The 12,902-nt window shown below is 41.4% G+C and overlaps 1 pseudogene; it reads right to left on the bottom strand.

The window, feature by feature from the left end:
- Positions 1-1,662: 1,662 nt before the first annotated feature.
- LOC144254982 (uncharacterized) lies at positions 1,663-11,554 on the bottom strand (annotated as a pseudogene).
- Positions 11,555-12,902: the final 1,348 nt, after the last annotated feature.

The raw sequence follows: 12,902 nt of genomic DNA, 5'->3' as shown, positions 1-12,902 counted from the left end.
CTGTAAAGCTGTGATGGAGGTTTCTAATATCTTTAAGTTTTGGTCCATTGCTGTTTCTAATTGGGTCATTTGTTGTGTCCCACGGACCAGGGCAGTAGTCCTTGTGCCCACCCCTACAGCAATTCCCATTCCTAATAAGATGGCTAGAGTGAGGGCTACAGGTTCCCAGCGGAACCAGGTTGTATGTCCCCTTATTTGATCTTTAAATGAACCTGCGTCATGATAGAGCACTCTGGGAAACATCTGCACCATTACATAATTAATCACACCTGTTGACCATTTTATGAAAACATAAATAATGTTTAAGTATATAGAATTATACTGTTGCAGGGACGAGCAAGGCAAGGCACCTAAGATAGCACTGAAGACAGGGAAACAGTCTTATTTGGTTGCAACCGGATTCAGAGGGCATTGCTTCTGTTGTAATCAATTAATCTCTTGAAACCCAAGTTTAGGTAGTTTTAGAATTTTGTACTCAACATGTAAGGGAAGGGGCTCAGAAGTTTCCAGTCTGCAGAAGTTTACAAAAAGCAGTTTTTGTTTCTGTTTTTTTTTTTTTTCTCTGTTCTGGGCAAGTTAACTTTTCAAGGACACCTGGGAGGGGGAGAACTTTTTCTTTTTCCTTGCCAGCTGTTACCATGGAGCCCAATTGATAACTTTTTTATCTTAGAAATGTAGCCATCTCTGTGAAGCCCCAGCTCAAGGCCAGAGGCCTTGTTCACATATTTTGTGAAAAACTAGTAATGGGGTGTCTAGCTTAGGAGTGCTGATTTTTCCAGTCAGTGGCCAAGTAGAACAGGGCAATATGAAAAGAGGAAGTTTATCTATACTGAACTCTTTTATAGGGACTCTTTTGCTGAAAGTCCTAAAGTCAGCCATAGTGAAGACTTCTGAAGAAGGTCAGTTTTGTGGGCCTGGTACAGAGGGGGAGGACGGGGAAGGCGGTGCTGAGAGCAGCTCCATGGATCTGAGAATGAGGAAGGAGAGATGTAAAAGAATAATGGGAAAGGGGTTTGGGATTTTCCTAGCAACAAAAACTCGAGTAGTAGAACAGGTAGAGCAGAGGGGAAGACTGGAGTGAGTATCCCAAAAAGCCTGTGAGGGACTTTAAATTTTTAGTAACCTGTTTTCAGTGATGACAAAGCAACTTTAAAGGCCATTTTCATTACATCTCGGATAGGGGTCTGAGGGCTCTCCTCAGCTGGTTGGAGCTTTGGGTTAGCTGGTAGGAGGACCTGGTGGGACCCGGTGTGGACATTGACAGGAGAAGAGAGGAGTGAATGGGTGGAGAGATATCTCAGTACCTGTTATTTCAGCAAGGGGCAATGGTCTGAGAACCGGCGGAGGTTTGGGTTCCATCAGGTAGCCCCTGTATGTTTACATCCTTATGACTTACAGAAGAAGTCGGTTTTTCCCCAACATAGCTGTGACTGTTTGTGGCTTTGATAGTCCGCCGAGCAAACATAGTAATCTAGGTTAACCAACCTACATCTGGCTGGAGTGTCTCTACATCCATAATGTTTGTTTCTATTATCTGGTATGGAAGGGATTTAATGGAATTTTAGTGGGATCTTTTTCATCAGGGATATCTCAATAGGAAAGACCTATAGCCAGCTGACATGATTTGAGATTAGCCATCACTGTTGTACAGGCTGATGAGGGTTAGGACCACTGGTGGTCAAGGGGAGAGTCTATAGCCTTATCCACACGGCGAATACGCAATTTGAGAGGGTTACCAGTCTTTTTCAATTTCCAACCAGAATCTGGACAGGGCGCAGGCTTGAGATGAGAGGCATGGATCCAGGAAGTGATTCCATTTACCTTTACCTCTTTAGGTGTTATAAGTAGCACCTGGTATGGTCTTTTCCAGCGGGGTTCTAGGGATGACACCTGATGTTGTCTTACATAGATGAAGTTTCCCACTTGATATCGGTGTGGAGTTCCTTCATTCCCAAGTTGGTAGGCAGTGGCCAGCTGTTTCCACAGGCATCACTGAGTTTTTTCAAAAGTTTTAAGTCTGTCAAGCAAGGGGGTGTGAAAAGAATCGTTAGGTCTTAGAGTTGGGGTCAGGTCCCTTATTGGAGGAGGGGCACCATAGAGAATTTCATAGGGGGTGAGGTTACACAAAGAAACAGAGGGCATTTTTCTTGCACGAAACAGTGCATAAGGCAGGAGCATAGTCCAATCTTTTATGCCGGTCTCCAAGCTTAATTTTGTCAAGGTCTCTTTAATGGTTCTATTCATTCTTTCTACCTGTCCTGAGCTCTGGGGTCTATAAGTGCAATGTAACCTCCAATTAATCCCCAGGGTCCTGGTTAACCCCTGACTTACCTGGGCCACGAACACCGGTCCATTATCAGACCCTATTACCTTAGGCAGGCTGTATCTTGGAAAAATATCTTCTAGGATCTTTTTGATCACCATTTGTGCCGTTTCTTTTTTGCGGGGAAGGCTTCAATCCATCCTGAAAATGTATCTACAAAGATTAGGAGATATTTAAGTCCATACCTTGCTGGCTTAATTTCAGTAAAGTCCACTTCCCAGAATTGTCCTGGTCTGGTTCCTCGAAGACGCCTTCCTATAGGAAGCTTGGAGGGGTAAGCATTAACCAATTGATAGACCCGACAGACTTTTATTACCCGTTCAGTTTTTTCCTTTTGCTGTGAGCCGGTTAGTGGAAAACTCTGTTCTTGATCTTTTAGGAATGCCTGCAGTTTCTTTGAACCAAGGTGAGTGAGTTGATGTACATTTTTAACGTAGTGTAGGGCTTTCTGAAATTGCAAGTTGGGTTCAGTGTTGTCAAGGAGTTCAGTGTCAGTGTCCTCAGATGTTAAGTTTTCGGGGTGCTCTGATGTAGTTAAATCTTCTGACTCATATTTCTTCCGTATGGAAAGTGTTAACATGGTTACTCTGTTTAGGGCTGCCAATTTAGCTTCTTCATTTGCCCTCTTGTTAGATGGGGGTGGTATCTGCACAACGGTTTGTTTTCTGGGCTTAGTGAGCCATCATTTATTGCCCCTAAGGGAATAGTCCAGAAAGATTACTTCTTGCTGGCAAATTTGGGCCTTTTTGGCAGAAGCTCTATACCTGAGTTGAGCAAGCTCGGATAATAGTGCTTGGGTCCCAGACTCACAGTTTTCTTTGGTATCGGCTGCCAGTAGTAGGTCATCCATATATTGAAGCAGGGTGACTTCGGGGTGCGTAGTTCTGAAGTTGTTGAGATCTCTGTGGAGGGCTTCATCAAAGAGAGTGGGGGAGTTTTTGAACCCCTGTGGGAGTCTGGTCCAAGTTAGTTGATCAGTCGTTCCAGTTTCTGGGTTTACCCATTTGAAAGCAAACAGCAATTGACTATCTTTATGCAGAGGCAAGCAAAAGAAAGCATCTTTTAAGCCCAGGACAGTATACCATTTTTGTTCAGGGTTCAGGGTGCTAAGCAGATTGTATGGATTAGGTACTGTGGGGTGAATGTCCTGCACTCTGTTGTTGATCTCTCTTAGGTCTTGAATAGGGCGATAGTCCCCAGTTCCTGGCTTTTTACTGGTAACAGGGGAGTGTTCCAGGCCGATTGACAGGGCCTTAGGACCCCTAAGGCCAGATATTTCTGAATATGGGACCTTATCCCATCTTTAGCTTCTTTGCTCAGAGGATATTGTTTAATATTAATTGGGGAGGCTGAGGTTTTTAATTCCACCATTATTGGAGGTTGTTTTACGGCGAGGCCTAACCCAGCAGTTTCTGCCCCGGCATCTGGGTAATCTGTTATCCATTTCTGGGATAGCTTGCCTGTTTGATCAGTCTTGGGGGGGTGTGAAGAGTTGATGTTCATTTTTTATTGACATAGTTAAAGCCATGACTATAGGAGTTTTTACTGAAGGATTTAGAAATTCCATTTGGGGGCCTTCAGGGTTAAAAGTTATTCTGGCCCGGAATTTGGTGAGCAGATCTCTGTCTATCAATGGGACTGGGCATTCTGGGATCACTAGGAAGGAGTGATGGATTTTTCCTTTTCCCAGGTCCATGGTCCTCTTAGTTGTCCAAGCCTGATATTTACTGCCGTTAGCCCCTTGAATTAGAGACCTTTTAGTTGATAGAGGGCCCAATGGGGCCTTAAGGGCTGAGTATATTGCCCCTGTATCCACTTCAAAGTTTATTGGGGTCCCCTCCACTTCAAAAGTTACCCTGAGCTCGGGGAGGGGATCCGAGCCTTGACTTTCCTAGTCATCCTCCAAAGTTAGAATGGCTGGTTGGCGTGGCTGTTTCTCTCTAGGTCACTCTTTGACCCAGTGTCCTTTTTCTCTACAGTAGGCACATTGATCTGAGGCCAGATGTGGCTTTTGGCATGGGCCCAGGTATCCCTTTCTGTCTCCCTGTCTCCTAACTTCTGGCCTATTTGTTGTTGTAACCAGGACCTTATTCAATGCCTCAGTCTGTCTTTTGTTTCTTTCATCCTCCCTTTGCTCACTTCTCTTCCTCAGTTTCTCTCTTATAGTATACCTTCTCAGCTTCTCTGACTAAATCTCTTAAAGTCATATCTTGTAATCCATCTAAGCGTTATAACCTTTTTTTAATATCCAGGGCAGCTTGCCCATTAAAGGCCATCGTGACAGATGCCTTTTGATCCTCTGCCTGAGGATCAAAAGGAGTATATCTCCTATATGCCTCCATAATTCTCTCTAGAAACATAGAGGGTGATTCATTAGGCCCTTGAATAATCTCTCTTACCTTGGTCAAATTAGTTGGCCGTCTAGCGGCTGCTTGGAGACCCACTATTAGAGCCCGGCAATAAGTGGACAGATGCTCCCTACCTTCAAAGGTGTTGGGGTCATAATAGAAGTCAGCTTCGATTATGTTGGGAAGTTGTGTCGGTCGCCCATCTGGTCCGAGGATATTTTTTTCTTGCTTCCAGGAGGACTCTCTCTCACTCCTCTGTCATGAAGAGAGTGCCTAAGAGTTGTTGGCAGTCATCCCAAGTAGGCTGGTGTGAAAACATCAATGACTCGATCAGACCTGTGAGCCGGGTGGGGTCCTCGGAAAAAGGGGGATTGTTATTTTTCCAGTTATATAGATCTGAAGAGGAGAAAGGCCAATACTGGTAGACTTGCATTTCTCCACCATGGTCATCCTCTATCATTGGCCCATGAGGACGGAGGGGAAGTATCACGGGGGCTTCAGGGTTTTTAATCATTTGCTGCCGGCAAGTTCCTTTAGCCGGGCCAGCTTCCTCCAGGGGAGGAGGGGCTATGTGTGCCTCAGGGAAGTCATCTGGAGGGTGCTGGGCTTGTTTAACCTCCTTCAATGGTGGAGAATCTGAGTCAGCATCAGGGGAATCACTTAGAGGGTGTTGGGGGTTGGGGAACGAAGGCAGGGGATAAGGAAAGAGAGGAGAGTCCAGCAGAGTCAAATCTTGAGACTCAGGGAGAACAAAGGGTGGAGGAGGAGATTCACAAAGGTCCTGCCAAGTTAAGATACACGGCTGTTGATCTGGATGGCTATGTGGCCCCGGCTGAAAGACAAAGACAATATTTCTGACTTTTCAAATTAGTGGGTAGTAGAAAGATCCTTCTGGACGCCATCCAACTCCAAAAGCGGGCCATTCTGTGGCACAGAGAGTCTGCCAGGTCCGGTGTTTTACTGAAAAAGAAAGATTCTGAGTCCTTATGCGGACTTCAGTCCAGTGAATGACTCTGTCCCATAATGAAAGTTACTTGAACAAAGACAGGGACAATACAAACGTGACACTAACACGGACACACACTAAACAATAAACGTGTAACACAAGTTTAGAGGCAAAGATTAAAACAGACAGTGAATTCAACCTGAGAGAAAGAATAGATGCCAGCAAGACCAGACGGGTTGGCAGCAGAATACAGATGAGGGCACCTTGTCCCTCCCAGATGGGGGCACTTCCGTCCCCCCCAGAGTCTCCCAAAGCGTCCCTTGAGGAGACATGGTCTGTGGCTTCAGGGACACGTCTATCCACCACCGCCAGGGGAGCTCACGCTCTCCGCTGACAACCACACTCTGCCAACCCAAAACCAGAAAACCAGAAAAACCAGAAGGCTCTGAGAGCTCACGTTCTCCAGCCCAAAACCAGAAGGCCCTGAGAGCTCACACTCTCTAGCCCAAAACCAGAAGGCCCTGAGAGCTCACGCTCTCTAGCCCAAAACCAGAAGGCCCTGAGAGCTCACGCTCTCCAGCCCAAAACTAGACTCTGAGTTTTCGCAAAGGAAAAACAAGAAGGAGAAGAAGGAGGAGGAGGAGAAGAAGAAGAAGAAGATAAGGCGCCTTACTTACCCCCCTAAAGGAGTCTTGTTGAGGTCTCCCTGTCCGGCGATGCGCAATTCCCGGCCAATGCACCAAATGTAAGGGTCCGGCGAAACGTCGGAGTAAGAGATCACAAGAGACTCTCTTATGCAACAGCAGAAGGGTGGGTTTATTTGGAGACCAGAATGCTGGGGCCCGAGCTCTCTATAGCAAAGAGAGATAGAGCCCTGAGAACTGCTTGAGCAGAGCTTATATACTTTTCTTGGAGAGGGCAGGGAGGGAAGTTCATTGATGGGTCAGGGCGAGTGAGCAGTTTGCCTGCAACCGAGTGAGGGAGTGCATCCTGCAGTTTGGCAGTTGGGGACAGCACATCCTGGGAACAAGATTAGCAAACAGTTCACAGTTGGGGACAACACATCCTGGGAACAAGATTTCAACAGTGTTCTGTTATAGAAACATATAGAAAAACAGAGTGACAAGTACCTATTTTATTAACCTTTCACCACAAAGTAAATATATTAAAATATATTCTAAGTTGATGGGCATTCAGATTTTTTCATGTACTCCACTACAAACACTCATATCCATGTTTCTTTATGCATGCATGCAAATATTTCTCTAGGACATAGTTTCAAAAGAAGAATTTACTGTCAAATTAATATAACCTTACCAGCAAAACAATAATGATAGTATAAAATTTATAGACTTGGATCTATACAGGCAAATAAAATTTAGCAGTGTATTAAAGAATGAAACAAAGTAATTTTAATTTCAGGAATGCAAGAATGGTTCAATTTTTAAAAGGCAGAAACATGACTCATCTTGCTATCAAATGAAAGAAGAAAAAAACAATATAATTCTGTCAATGAAGTCTTTCAACATCATGTGATTAAGTGTAACTGCATTCTTAACCAAAATGCTAAGAAAAATAGGAATGGAAACAATTATCACAACACAATAAAGATGATTTATTATAAGGCTCAATAGCATGCCTCATAGTAAACAAATACTAGAGCTATTCCTATTAAATGTAAAATTAAGACCAAGATACTCAGTCATCTTCATTAATAAATGATATTTTGAATGTTATCTATAAAGCTATAAGGTAAGAAAATAAATAAATATTAAAAGAGGCAAACATCTTTATTTTCTTATAGTCCAAGTGATTCTATTAAAAATATTATAATTGGAAGAATGCTAGATATATTTTTGAAAAAAAAATCAATTTCTTTTCTTTAGATTAATAGTCAGAATGGAATGAAAAGTATTTAAAAGAAAGTTTCAGGATATTTGTGGACAAAAGTATAAAAATACTATTGAAGGTTCTAAATATATTAAAAGGCATGCAGGGGGTTGAGGCTGTAGCTCAGTGGTAAAGTGCTTGCCTAGCATGTGTGAGGTACTGGGTTCAATCCTCAGCACTACATAAAAATAAATAAAGACACTGTGTGTTTGTCTACAACTAAATAAATATTTTTTTTTTAAAAAAGCATGTCCTTTTCCCAAATTGAGTTTATGCTATATTATAAAAATATCTGTCATTCAAAAATAAAGTTTATATATATATATATATACATATATATATTCAATCATAATTTCCCCATATGTTTTTTTAAATAGGAAAAAATTTTAAAGTTCATCTGCAAGAATAAATGTTGCAGAATTGCCAACAATTTTTAGAATAATACTAGTGATTAGGATACAGCATAACCAAATATCAAAACTTGCTTTAAAGCTGCTACAATCAAACATGCAGAGTTTTGTTAAAGAAATAGATGAGTGGATTAGTAGCACCAAACAGAGGGTCCTTGCTTACATCTATTATAAAGATTAGAACAATTACTTAGAGAGGCTACCTTTGCTAAAAGCAGTGACTCTACTTAGACCTTCAGATGCCTGGTGGGTAACCAATGCAGAATAAAATTTGGCTTTTCTGCCTTATTTTGTATCTGTCTCCATTATTGCCTTAGACTTTATCAAACTGTTCTGCTCTGTATATAGGCATGCTAATCATTTAAGGAGTGTTCATCAAAAACTGGTCAAAAATACACGTCTCATTAGCTCTAAATTTACCAAACCTATCTTGCTCCCCTTAAGATGGAGGTAAGGTTTGCAGGGCCATTTGCAGCATCCTGCATCAGACTCCTGGAATGGTGCCTGGAAGTCTCCAGTCATTGCCCCACACCTTCCAGGGAGAGTGGAGCCACAGTGAGTCACCTTGTAGAACCAGAACTAAGATAATTATCAACCAGACCAGAGTTTTGACCACAACTGCTTAATTATATAGTTAATTAAAGCTCATGTCAGCAACCTAAAGATGGAGCTGAGGTAATTGATGTGGCCCTATTAGTAGGGCCAATATGGCCCTATTAATTAAAGTTCCTTTCCTGATTTTCACTATTACTTTTTCTGTTTGGTTTTTGGTTGGATGTGGCTTGTTGAAACTCCTAGAAGACAGGCATCTGGCACAGCAATATAGTAACAAGGTGACATTTCCATTCAGTATGTTAATACAGACATAGTTTTCTAATTCCACTTGCTAAGTACCTATAGAACCGATACCTATCTGATGGTGAATCTTCCTTCACCATGAAAATGCCTGTTGTTATTTCTTTACTACAAATTAGCCCTAAAGTTTGTTTTCTAAACTGAAAAGGAGGAACTCAAAATTGAAGGGGATAGAATTAATCTTTAAATATATTAAATCTTTCTTAAGTTGTTAAAATTTTTCTCCTTCCTAAAAAGCATTTGCCTTCTAAAGCTGTTTACTGAATAAATTAATTTTTAATGCTTTTCCCCTGATCCTTCAGCAAAATAGGATGGGTAATTCTTTAAAACAGAAAGTCACAGCCTGAATCCCAAGTCTTCCATCAGTTTTGTCTCTAATTGAGAAGCTTTCACAAGCTAGAAGTTCTGGTCCACGAAAGGAGTCTTGGGTGTAGCCTGCCATCATTCTCTCCTTTCATTTCCTCCCTTCCTTACTTTTTGAAGCACTGAAAGGACAGATTTAATTCCTCCTACTACAAAACTCAACCACAGAAAACACTCTGGGTGGGGGGAGGTGCTGAAGATTTGGCTTGTTTATTAACATATTTTTTATCACTTTTAAGTGGATATAACTCCATTTGTGAGAATAATGCAAGCCAGAAATTGCCATCATACTATGTGGACAAACTGTTTACATAACAGTGTTATTTCAGGAACTAGATCATAGGGGGTTTTATTGGCTGTGGGAGTGAGGGGAAAAGGGGGAGAAGGGTAATTCGTTTTTGTTTTTCTTTTCTTTTTTTTTTTTTTTTTTTTTTTTGGTGCCAGAGATTGAACCCAGGGGCGCTTAACCACTGAGCCACATCCCCAACAGCCCCCGGCCTTTTCATTTTAGTTTTGAGACAGGATCTCACTGAGTTGCTTACAATCTCACTGAAATGCTGAGAATGGATTTAAATCTGCAATCTTCCTGCCTCAACCTCCTGAGCCACTGGAAAGAGCATAGTATTTTTGACAATCCACTGTTCTTTACTATGTGGCTCTAGGAAATTCCTCCAGTTCTATCCATTTCAGTTTCTCCATCTGTAAAAAGGAAATCATAATTTCTCTATGAAGAGTGCAATTGTTAAGACTAAATAGGCTCAAACACAATGAAGTATGCAAAAGTACTCTGGGTAAAGTTTTCAGACGTTGTTTAAAACACAAACACTCTTTTCCAGCATATATGTGGCAAAGTTAAGCACAGAGTTATATGTATACAGTGGAGGAGATCAAAATAAAAAGTTTAAACAAGAATAACAAAATGCATACACATTAGCTTCTCTCCTCAGAAGCCTAGAAAATAAGTTACACAACCACTCATTTTGCTAACACTACTGGTGAGGAAGAATTTCTGCCAGAGATTTACAAACTCAAGGACAGTTTGCATTAGGTCAATTTGTTACTCCAGACAAATAAGCACTATGCATTTTAGGAAATACATATTGTGCATACATATTTCTGATTGCTGAGTTTCAGATTCAGACATTTTAATTCACTTTAAACAAACTTCCCACCAATAATAACTTTTTTCTTCTTCATGTTATGCTATATCTTAAATTCATTGTACCAAATACACCTTTATCAAATTCTTCCTGTAAGATTCCATAATGTCTATCTCAAGCTTCCACTGCATGTTTTTGTAGTTAAGTCTGTGTCTACATCAGCACTTCTATTATGCATTTGTTTTTTAGGAGTTTAAAGCTCATCCATAAAAATTAACTAAGGCTGAAACTTGGCAGACAGCTTAGAAGCATATTTTGTTTTTACCAGCCTTCAAGAAAATACATATGGCTATTTCTAAATTCCTGCATATCGGGCCTAAATAAGAGAAATCCTGGCCAACATGAGATAGCTATTTAGGTTAATTCAGTTCAAACACAGAGGGTTTTTGTTTTGTTGTTTTTTAATGCAATTGTTCCACAACTGGCTCTCATCTCTCCTCTAAGTTCCTCAGTCCCCTTTTGAGTGGATGCCTGGTCACCCTGATGGTTGGCCTGGCTCACACCTGCAGCCCAACACTTCTGGCCATGAGATGCATAGCTAATGTTTCATGCTGCCACAGGACTGTGAAATTCCCTGGGAATTGCCAACTGAATCATTACATTGGAGATTTCCTAGGCTCAGTCCTGCTCCTCCTCTGTCCCACCCAAAGTCATGCCCTTTTGGATATTGTACTTACATCCATAAGTACCAGAAGGTAGCACATGAAAAAATTAACTGCTCTCTAGGCAGAGCTCTTTCTGACAAATCAGGTCACTGCTTCAAATTGTTGGAAAAGAATTCTCCATAGGTGTCTCAAGTTTTTGCACATCTTGGAAATGAAGCACTGAATGTTCTTTGTTTCAGACTACCTCTTCTAGGTGTATGGATGATGAACAGCCTTGGAGATACAAGGAGTATCTCCCTCTGGGGGAAAAAGCAGGCATGCTCATTGTCCAGCATAATAACTATCATATCTCCCTTCAAGACAAAGGGCAGGCATGCTTTCTGCCCACTGTGAAGCAATTAAGCTCCTAAACTTGAGTTGCTGCTCTCTTGCATATGCACATGCCATCTGGTCCTCTTCACATTTACTCTGTAGGAATTAGGATTGGAGGAACCTGCACATACAGGCTGGCTCTCCGGCAACTGCCACAGCTGTGACTAATAAACTCTCCTTCATTTCTGATATAGAAGGCTCATCTCTTATAATAGCGTTCATGAAACTATCGCAGGCATTGCAAGCAGGAGAAAGCCCAGATCCTTCAACCGTTCTTGCCATGCATGCACAGGCTGTCTCTTCTACTGAATAAAAGCTCCCTGGAAGTGAGACCATGTCTTCTCATCTTCTTACTTTATTTATCATTTTACTTATCACATGTAACCTCAGCATTTAGATCAATACCTACTATGTGAAAATAAAATATGTCTTAGTAAGCCTGGGATAGACATATAAATTCAAAAGAGGGGCTCTTTGAGGATAAAGGCTTAATGAAGAAAGTGAGATTGGAGTTGAACTCTGATTTTTCCCCGGCATTCAGTCTCCCCTCTATTCAGCTGTGAGAAATTGAAAATATCATTCAGAGACAAAACGAGTAGAGAGATGCTGAATATCGTCACTCCTTGCTTTCAGTGAATGACAGAATGTAGCTTCAGAGATTCTGTATCCTCTAAATTGAAACAAGTGCCGGATTCTTAAATGTTTCCTCTCTCCCTTCCTCCCATACCGAAATTGTAGCAGTAGTTAAGTGAATGGGCTGATCATTTACACTTTACCTTAAAAACTCATCTGTCAAGGGACAATCAGGTTTTATTATTTAAAATACATAAAATTATACATACATTTTTTTTTTCTTGCCTCCAGATTTAGGGAAGATGCCTCCTCACTGGTTGTTTGGTCTGAATTCATGACAATGTGTAATTTGGTAACTGCATTCAGGGGAAGATTTAACATTCCTATTCAGAATTTAGGAGTTTTGAGGCTACTCTGGAGAACTCTTAAGAGGAAAGGGACCAGTATGGTGTTTTCAAGAGCAGGGGTCCAAGTTGGTCAGAGGCATGAGAGGATGGGCCATTTGACGGCAGCCAAAAAAAAGAGAGGGCCCTGCTTGGCCTTGAGCAAGGATTCCTTGGTGTGGGGAAGCAAAAAAGCCCATGTGGGAACTCTCTATTTCAAATTTCAAACATTGTTGAATTCATATTGTTATTGGATCAAGAAGTTCCTCTGGATTAATGATGTAGAAAGAGCGGAACTTGTCAACATTTCTCAAGCCTTCCATTCTTGCCATTGTTTTTAAAGTCTCAGATGGAAACCCTTAAGCACAGCTCCCTTCAAACTTACAACAAAGATGACAGTAATACACACAAATGGCTGGGGAGCCCACGCTGGTGCGATGGAAACAAAATGTTTTTAAAAATAGGACCCCATCCCAGTCAACAGTTGGACTTACCAAGTCCGTCTCATGTTGAAATCCTTCACAGATTCAAACTTCAGAAGAACAAAAAAATACCTTCTGAATTAATTCTAAGTTAAAACAGAAAAATTTTTGACATGAATTTAGCGTTCATGACAGAAAAGGATTAATAGTGCTTGGCCAGAGAAAAGCTCAAGCCCAGGCAGGTGGCAGGCA

The sequence above is a fragment of the Urocitellus parryii genome, chromosome 5, assembly GCF_045843805.1.
Source record: "Urocitellus parryii isolate mUroPar1 chromosome 5, mUroPar1.hap1, whole genome shotgun sequence".
Classification (NCBI taxonomy): domain Eukaryota; kingdom Metazoa; phylum Chordata; class Mammalia; order Rodentia; family Sciuridae; genus Urocitellus; species Urocitellus parryii.
The sequence above is the reverse complement of the archived record's forward strand: the minus strand, read 5'-3'. Positions and strand labels throughout refer to the sequence as shown.